Raw genomic sequence first — 10,459 nt, 5'->3', positions numbered from 1 at the left:
GAAGGCTGAAACCAAACACACTCTCAACATTTATTTTTCAATTAAACCCTGTCCTTTTTGTATCAGTGGATAATGAATACCATGGCAAGGTGCATTTGCCAAAACATCCTATTTGAAGAGATAAGATTCTGATTTATAAAAGATCTAGTTCCTTCTCTAAACTACTTGTCTTTTAGAAGAGTTTAGGAAGTCTTACGCACACTATTTTTCTGGTCCTTACAAGCAAAAGATAAGGGGAAGGGGAAGGTAAGAACAGAGTTGCATTTGGTCGAGAAAAATAAACGTTGGAAATGCAGGATCCTAATTCTCTTCCTCCCTGATTTTCATGTTAAGTTGTTGCTGTTCAAGTATTTATGTACAATGATGTTCATTACTGTATTACTTCTAACCATGGATGTCAGGGACAGTGGCATTTGTAAGTGACTTTAGCTGTAAAAAAAAACAAAAAACTCAAACACAAGTAGAATAAAACAATAGTTATTTTTTCATCATAACAAGAAATCCAGAGATTGGTAGTCTTTGGCATTTTATAAATGTTCAACGATCTCAAGGCCAAAGCCTTTAATTTTCTTAACTTTTCCCTGATGGATGAAAGATGGCTAATACAGCTCTAGACATCTTATTCCTTACAAAGAAGAAAGAATAGGTAAGAAATGACACCAGCTGTGGCTGTCCCATTTAATTTGGAAGGCAACATTTCTTGGAACTTCCCCCTCAGCCTCAGAAATCTTCAGTTTACTTCCCAATGGCTGGAATTTGCACCACCTCGAATTATATTAAGGCTAGGAAAATGAAATAAATGGAGATATTTGGTTTTTCCCATCCTTGAGGCAGGCAAGTGAGATAGAAGTTGGGAACTGGTGTTAGTTTACCACATTTTAGGGTGCGTCACAATGAAACCCAAGAAACAGAAAAATACCTAGGAACACAAGACTGACTGAGTATGATGTGCCATATGAACCCCAGGTTGCAGCATAGAAAAATACTTAGCTGCATGCAAAATTATTCATAAGATGTTGTCAACTAAAAAATTAACGTGGGAAAACAATAGATAAGAAAATGCCAAAAAAAAAGAGAAAGATATCAAATTTGTTGGAGTAGAATAAGTTTAGATAAATTTAAAAAATTTAAACAGATATATGCGAAAAATAAAAAAAAAACAACTGGAACTTATTCTCTGAAAATGTTGACTTTGGTTGGCTTCTCCAGAAAACAGAGTCTGAGGCAGAGATTTGCATGCAGGTGGTTTACTGGAGAGCGCTCTCAGGAATAGCACCTGCCCAGGGTAGGATTGGGCAGAGGGACACAGTCAAGTGCAGGGCAGTTGTCACAGAGACTTTAAACAGTCCCATGGAACTTCTAAAACTGGATGTCCCAGAGTGTCCCAGTTGAGAGACTGTGCCTTTGTACCTTCACAATTGGCCAGTCATTGGATTTGGGCTGCCCCCAGGGAGGGGTTATAACCTAGGCTGCTGCAGTTTCTTTCACAGAAGGCAATTTTGGAGAGAAATTCAACTGTGAGCCAACAGCAGCCAGCATTCCTGGCAGCTGTATCTTGGGATCTGGGCAGCACACCGCAGCACCCACTAGAAACTGTCAACAGTGACTGTCTCTGGTTTCGGGATTAAGGTTGGTTCTCTCTCCCTTTCTCTCTGTCTCTCTCTCAAATATTCTCCACTTTTTCCATAATGAGCATTGCCCTAAGGATTAAATGAATTAATTTATATAAAGCACTTAGCACAATTCCTGGAATTTATTAAGTATTCAATAAATTTAGCTATGATTATTTTTATTTAGAAATATATATATACATACAAAAAATTTTAAAGAGAAAAACATGAATGTAGAGGTTGTCAAGAAAGTATGAAATGCAATTAAAATAATAACAGATCTTGCTGTTCATTTCGGCTTATTTTATCTGTGAAATTCTTTCTTATGACATTGCTTTTTTTCCAGCATTGCCCAATAGAATTTTCTCTGGTGATGGAAATTTTGGTACCTTTGCTACATTTTGCTAGTGGCTACCGTATTGGACAATGTGGCTCTGTTACCAATAACTTGGCAATGGTTAGAGAATAGATCTAACAATCTTTCTCTCTTCAAGTTTAAATTATGTTCTCAACTCACCAGGTATAATCCCCTAACCATGATTTCAAGATCACATTTATTCAAGATCATATTTAGATGTGTAGAAAAACAAATAAAATAGCCCTGGCTGACGTGGTTCAGTGGATTGAGCACTGGTCTGTGAATCAAAGGGTGGCCAGTTCAATAATCCCCAGTCAGGAATATGCCTGGGTTGCAGGCCAGGTCCCCAACAGGGAGTGTGCAAGAGGCAACCACCCATGAATATTTCTGTCTCTTTCTTCCTCCCTCCCTTCTCTGTCTAAAAATAAAAAAAATAAAATCTTTAAAAAAACAAAATAAAAAGTTAAATGTTTTTTAAAAGAAGTGGGGTTTTTTTGGGGGGGCGCTGTGTTTAGAGTTCTCTACAGACAACAGGAAAAATATTGGGTTGGCCAAAAAGTTCATTCAATTTTTCCATATGGTAGTTCTAGTAGTGCTTTAACTTCTTTTGGAAAAGTTTCGTTAGATTGTATTGTGGTAGCTGTTATAATCAGTGTGCATTAAAAAAATTATCAAAATTGGCGAATTTGGATTCAAGATGGATGCATAGTAGCTGGAAGCTCCACTCGCTTGCTCCCAAACCTGGACTGGTCATGCAACCAAACCACAGAGCACTCAACTTGAAAATCCAGCTGAGAGTGAGAGCTTGTGTGAGTGTGTACATGGATGAGTGTGTGGGACGTGTGTGTGAGTGGGCAAGAGCCTGCCTGCCTGTCTGCAGGGCACTGGGGAGTGGGTGGCCTGGGCTCTCCAGTTGGATTAGCTGTCACTGCTGCTGCTCAGCCCTGCACTTCCGGCTGCGCAGATTTGGGGTATGAGCCATTCCGAGGCCTTTAAAATATCCTTCTTGGGAAGAAGCCTCCTGGTGACTACATCTCAGCGCCCAGATGTGTCTCTGTGCCACCACTCTGGCAGGCCTGTGTACTCCACTGCTGCAGTACTTATTAGGGTGGGGGCTGTCACCTCCCTGACCCCGGGGCTCCATAGCATCTGTGAATGGGACAGAGTCTGACTGAGGAGGCTGTGCATGGCCTGAAGAGGCGTGACCTGGGGGGGCAGGGTGGGCAGAGAGATGGCTGGGTGGTGCTGGATGCAAAGACAGTATGGCAGGGGCAGGCCTGCCCTAGGCTGAGACTCGCTGGAGGGAGCCGTCAGAACACCCTGCTACCACCACTCTATGCTATGGTATTGCTGCTGGACTCTTCCCAGGGCCATCAGGGAAAGGTGCAGAGAGAAACTTTATCTAAAACTGTCAGAGTCTCTGACAGGCTGTGGTCAGCCTCGACAGAGAGAGACTGTGCTTTTGGGGTTGGCGGGATTACATAGAAAACAGGCCCCACAATGTGGGGGAGGCACATAGAAACTCTTTTAAAAGAGGAGACAAGGTGAGACTCAAGACTTGACAGGGACCCTGTGCTTTTGTGTGCACATGCACACACAGTTGCTCTGCCAACAAAGAAACCAGAGTGATAGTGTCATGCTGAAGGGACTGAGTCTGCTGTGAGAGCATGGGCAGGCTGGGGACTGGATAGTCAGGAGCTGAGTGTCTGAGATTCTTTGCAGCCAAGCAGGTCACCTAACAGGCAGACGTGCCCGATCCTGCCTGCGGGATTACAGGCTCTGCAGATGTTAGGACAGGCTCAAGAGCACCCTACTGGGTGCATATCTTCAGGGGAAACAAGGAAAAGCTCTGAAAGGGCTCTTTCTTTTAGACACTATGAGCTACACTGTTCCTCAGGCCCTGATCCTCCGAAACCAGCGGAGCAGAGAGATTAGAGACAGGGTGTTCAGGGCTCCACTCAGCCTATGCACTGGACAGAGTTGCTGTCTGAGCTGCCCCTTTCACACAGATTGGTTCCTCACAGGAAAAGGACAGCTAATTCACCAGAAACCATCCATTATTAGAAAGGATCTGGGACAGACCAAGACATGTGGTGAGGGGGCGGGGAAACACTCCTGCCACCTTCCCTGAAAACAGAACAGCATCCTGCCGGGGGTCGTGGCGGGAACCAGGGTTCCCACTCTCCTGATTGCACTAGAAGCCCCCTTTGGAGGCAGGTGGAGGTGGTACTGGCGGTCCTCTCGGGTCATTAAATGAACCACTCCTGGGCCCAAGGCCGACGGAAAGCCAGCAGGACAGAACAGTGGGGACCAGCCAAGCCTGAAGGAGACAGCCACAGACTGTGGATCACTTGTAGTCTCCAACAGGGCTAGATAGGGACACCATCTGACATTACCAGGGGTGGATCCAGAAAGACAAGACAGTGGTAAACTTGGGACCTGCTGAGAAAAATTCCACCACGGTCTTCTTCATTATTTGCCTTATTTTCTCTCCTGCATAGCATTTTAACATTCATTATTTTTCCTTCGTTTGTTCCTGTTATTTCTCTAGTTTTTAAAATTTTATTTCAAATCTCATATTTTGTTCCTTTCTTCTCTTATTCAATTTTGCCTTCTTCCTTCCTCTTCTTATGTTTAAATTTTATTTTTTCTTTTGCTATGACATTTCTATTCTATACTCTTAACTATTTCTCCCCTTCCAGCCTTTTAAAACCCTTTTTCTTGTCATTAGTCACCTTATGTTCTTTTTCCCATTTTTAAAATACCCTTATATTCTCTCTACCTTATTAATCTTTGCATGCTGGTTATTGATAGGGTACTTATTTTTGCATTTCTTCAATTTTATTCCTAGATCTTAATTTTTTTTTGTATTTCAAATCTCAAATTTTTCTGTTCACCCTCCAACTCCATTTTGCCTTCCTCCTGCCCTTTCTTTTTCATTTTAAATTTTACTTTTTTCCTTTTCCTCTGTTAGCCTGGTTTTCATTCCTTACTCTTATTATTTCTTCTCAAAATCACTTTTCTTTCCTTTAGACACCTCATAAGCTTTCTTTTTCTTTTTTCCTTCTTATTTTCATTCTACCTATATTAATCTTTGCTCGTTTGTCATCATTTGCTGACAAATGAGAATTTGCTGACAAATTGATGACAGATTTGTCAAACAAATTCTCATTTGTTTGAAAAATTTGTCATACAATTTCCCCAATTTGTTTCCTATTTTTTTCACTATTTAAAAATTATTTTAAACTTCATAATATATTATTCCATTGTCTTACTCCATTTTGCAATCTTCCCTAGCCTCTTATTTATGATATAAATTCCATATTTCCTTTCTTTCTTTGCCTTGTTTCTCTTCTCTACTCTTATTATTTCTCCACCCTTTATCCTCTCAAAATAATTTTTCTGGTTAGTCATGGCATATTTGTATTCCTTTCTTATAGTAAAACTCAAACACATTCAAATATATGGAGACCGAATAACATGTTATTCAATAATGAATGAGTTAACAATGAGATCAAGGAAAAAAAATCAAAAAGTATCTGGAAACAAATGAAAATGAACACACAACAACCCAAAACCTATGGGACACAGAAAAGGTAGTCCTGAGAGGGAAGGTCTTAGCAATGCAGGCCTATGTAAAAAAGATAGAAACATTTCAAATAAAAACCTAACACTACATATACAAGAACTAGAGGAACAACAACAAACAAACCCCAGAGTGAGTAGAAAAAAGGAAGTAATCAAGATTAGAGCAGCAGCATTAAATGACATAGAGCTTAAAAAAACAATTTAAAAGATCAATGAATCCAGAAGCTGGTTCTTTGAAAAGATAAACAAAATGTACAAACATTTAGCCAATTCATCAAGAAAAAAGGAGAAGGGACCCAAATAAATAAAATCAGAAATGAAAGAAGTTACAACCAACCCCACAGAAATACAAAGGATTATAAAAATTACTACGAACAACTATATGCTGAGAAGTTGGACAAGGTGGGCAAAATCCAGAAATACATTAAAAAGATCAGACACCATGACCAAGTGGGATTCACCCCAGCGATGCAAAGATGGTACTGTTATATCCACCGGATGCGAGAATAATTTTCCAAGACCTTTCAGGGTTTTGATCTTATTTTATTGGCCAGGCTTAACCTGCGCAGGGGCGAACTCTCCGGTGTCCAGAGACACGGTGCCCAAAAGGGCTGCAGACGAGAGTCGCGCCGAGTGCCGAGAGCTTACAGCTAAGTCCTTATATAGGGACGAGCAAGCAAGCGTTGAACAGAAGCAGACATGGCAGTTAGCTATTTGCTGACAGAGACCGCAAGCGGGGAACAGGGTGGGGTTTCAAAATTCAAAACTAAACAGATTACGATCTGCCTATCTTGCTCTAAGTAGGGCACTCCCATACTGCAGGATGTCTGCTCAGCCATTGTTTGCATGCTGTTCCTTGTTCCTGTTTTGCTGTGGTCAGGCTATGTTCCCAATTTCCCAGATCTCAATGGTACAATATCTGCAGATCAATAAATGTAATATACCAAATACACAAAATGAAAGATAAAAATCACATGACCATATCAATAGATGCTGAAAAAGCATTTGATAAAATAGAGCACCCATTTAGGATAAAAAAAAGCCACTCAAAGTGGGAATAGAGAGAGCATATGTCAACATAATAAAGGCCATATACAAGAAACCTACAGCCATCATCATACTCAATGGGCAAAAACTAAAAGCTTTCCCACTAAGATCATGAACAAGACAAGGGTGTCTGCTTCCACCATTCTTATTCTTCACAGTACTGGAAGTTCTAGCCGCAGTGATCAGACAACAAAAAGAAATAAAAGGCATACTGTAGGAGACCATTCTGTGTGGTGTGGGCCCAGCTCCCACTCAGAGATACCCAGTACCCACGCCCATGGATAGGTTCTCCAGTGGGGAATCAGGCCTGCATTGTACCTAGACTGCTTTGAGACGTGCTTTTGCTAAAACTCCCTCACCCTGAATGGAGACAGCAAATGCTTATTGTAATTTCCTAAAATCCATGCTAAAACTCCCCAGTATGGAGTGTAATAGGTTCAACCACTTTTCCCTTTTCAGTTGCAAATATCCTTCTTCTGTGATGTGATTAGCAGCACTGGCTCCTTTGTTTTCCGTAAAAGGTAACCTCCTAAAGCGAACCTGTGCACCGTAAATGAGGAGCATCAGGTAACGTGCCAAACAAAGAAATAAAGGCTTGTGGAGGCGAAGGCCACAGGTTTTTGCTCCCCATGAGAGCGAAGCCACCTGCCCTTCCCCTCCATAGGACTTGGTAGTCCGTGTGAATGTCTCGTATCTCATCCATAACGCCGCGGACACTGCAGGCCGGTGTCCATATCAGCATACAGATTGGAAAGGAGAAAGTAAAACTGTCATTATTTGTAGACAACATGATAGTGTACATAGAAAACCCTAACGTCTCCACCAAAAAAACTACTTGATATAATAAGTGAGTTTGGCAAAATAGTGAGATACAAAGTCAATATTCAGAAATCAAGGGCATTTCTGTACACCAACAATGAAATATTAGAGACAGAAACTAGGGGGACAGTCCGATTTACCATAGCAACAAGAAAAATAAAGTACCTAGGAATAAACTTAAGCAAGGAGATAAAAGACCTATACTCAGAAAACTATAGAACACTGAAGAAAGAAATTAAGAAAGATATAAATAAACGGAAACATATATCAGGTTCATGGATTGGAAGAATTAACATCATTAAAATGTCCGTATCTCCCCAGTCCAAAGCAATCTATAGATTCAATGCAATTCCTATTAAAATGCCAATGGCATATTTTACAGATCTAGAACAAATATTTCAAAAATTTATATGGAACCAAAAATGACCATAAATAGTCTCAGCTATCGTGAGAAAGACGAACAAAGAGGAATCACAATACTTGATATCAAACTACACTACAAGGCCACTGTAATCAGGATGGTCTGGTACTGGCATAAGAACAGACATCTAGGTAAATGGAACAGAATAGAGAGCCCAGAAATAAGCCAATGTCTCTATGGTCAATTAATAGTTGACAAAGGGTACACAAGCATACAATGGAGTAAAAATAGCCTCCTCAATAAATGGTGTTGGGAAAACTGCTCTAGATGATGCAAAAAAAAAAAAAATGAAATGAGACCACTGACTTACATCATATGCCAGAATAAACTCAAAATGGATAAAAGACAAATGTAAGTCATGACACCATAAAAGTCCTAGAGGAAAACATAGTCAGTAAAACTTCAGATATCCCATGCAGCTATAATTTTTGCCAACATACCTCTTAGGGCAAGAGAGGTAAATGAAAAAATAAAGAAATGGGACTATATCGAACTAAAAATCTTCTGCACGGCTAATGAAACCATCATCAAAATGAAAACGGAACTCATTGTATAAGAAAACATATTTGCCAATGATGTCTCAGACAAGGGTTTGATCTCCAAAATATATAAAGAACTGATACTACTCAACACTGGGAAGTCAAACAATTCAGTCAAAAACACTGGACAAAGGATCTGAATAGACACTTCTCCAAGGACATACAGATCACCATAAACACATGAAAGGATGCTCACCATCACTAGCCATCAGAGAGATGCAGATCAAAACCATAATGAGGTATCACCTCATACCGATCAGAATGGCTATCATTAATAAATCAACAAACAAGTGCTGGAGAGGTTGTGGAGAAAAGGGAATGCTAGTGCACTGTTGGTGGGATTGCAGACTGGTACAGCCACTGTAGAAAAAACAATATAAAATTTCCTCGAAATACTAAAAATGGAATTGCCTTTTCACTCAGCAATTCTACTCCTGGGAATGTACTATAAAACTTCCGAAACACCATTTCAAAAGAACTTCTGCACCCCTAAGTGCACCACTTAGTAAATAGTGGTGCTATTTACAATAGCCAAGTGCTGGAAACAGCCTAAGTGCTCGTCAGTAAATGAGTGGATGAAAAAAACTGCGGTACATTTACACAATGAGATATCACACAGCAGAAAGAAGGAATGAACTCCTACCCTTAATGACAGCATGGATGGAACTGGAGAGCCTTATGCTAAGTGAAATAAACCAGGAGGTGAAAGACAAATACTATTAGATCTCGCCTATAAGTGGAACCTAATCAACAAAACAAACAAGCAAGGAAAATAGAACCAAAGACATGGAAATAAAGAACCAACTGACAGTGATCAGAGGAGAGGGGGCAGGGGGATAAGGGTGGAAAGAAGGGGAAGGGTCAAATCAGGGAACATGCATGAATGACCCACGGACATGAACGACAGGACGGGGACTGACTATGGGAGCAGTGGTCAGCTGGGTGGAGGAGGGCAAAGGGGGAAAAACTGGGACAACTTTATTAGAATGACTATCGAATATTTAATAAAATATATTATAAAGGGAGATAGAAAAAATTGGTGCATTTTTGTGCAGACATTTTAATGTTGATGATGGAAGGAAAGATACAACATTTTAGCTATGTTTTTCTAAAGGGTCGCACCAAGTTACACACCCATCTGCAATAGATAAGAATGGTCTCACTTTATGTTTACTAGCACTTAAAAACAGTTTTAAAAATATGATACATGAAAAACAGAATAGTTTAATTTGCATTTCTATGATCCCTAGATCTTAATATGTTAATCATATTAAACCTTTGTCTGACACATTACAAATATTTTTCCCAGGTTGGTATAGTGTTTTCTTGGTATTTATATATAGTCCAGTCAATCTCTTCCTTCATAATTTTTTTCTAAGTAAAAGGTTATTTTCTGTCCCTAGATATAATTATTCACTTGTATTTTTTATAATTTGTGGTTTAGGTTTTTTCTTTACACATATAATTATTCTTTGTTGCAGAATACGGGGTAAAGGGATTTTTTTCATAATCATGTCTCCTTCACTATTAATTGAATAAATTTTCCTTTCTCCACTGATTCATAAATCATGATGCCACCTTTACTATTTAAAAAATTCTTATGTTACTTGGGTATGTTTATGAGCTTGATAATCCTCTTTCATTGCCTGTTGGTTTTGGTGCTAGCACAGGGTTTTGGTTTTTTTTTTTATTATTACTGGCTTTTACTCTCTCATTAAGAGCCATCACATTCTAGCCCTGGTAGGGTGGCTCAGTCGGTTGGTGCCTCCTTTTCCACCTTTATAATACGTAAAATTCTGCCTTGTATCACAGTCAACAGGGTTGATACTACCCAATTATATTCTTGAGAGCAAGGAAGAGGTATAACATATACTCTTTTTCATTACAATTAAGCTATAGGGTTTGCATTAAAACGTAGTAATGGATAGCTCTAGTGTGACAAAAAAAAAGAAAATTCTCATTTGTTCAATAAACATCATGTTACATTTAAGAGGGTGAACTATATCTTTGGAAAGAGAATTAAAATAGGTGATTTTAGATGTGATTAGGTATATTATAAAAGGAGAAAGGAAATAGC

The sequence above is a fragment of the Artibeus jamaicensis genome, unplaced genomic scaffold, assembly GCF_021234435.1.
Source record: "Artibeus jamaicensis isolate MK-2021 breed Jamaican fruit bat unplaced genomic scaffold, CSHL_Jam_final contig_233, whole genome shotgun sequence".
In the NCBI taxonomy this organism is placed as follows: Eukaryota; Metazoa; Chordata; class Mammalia; order Chiroptera; family Phyllostomidae; genus Artibeus; species Artibeus jamaicensis.
This window is presented reverse-complemented; position numbering follows the sequence as displayed.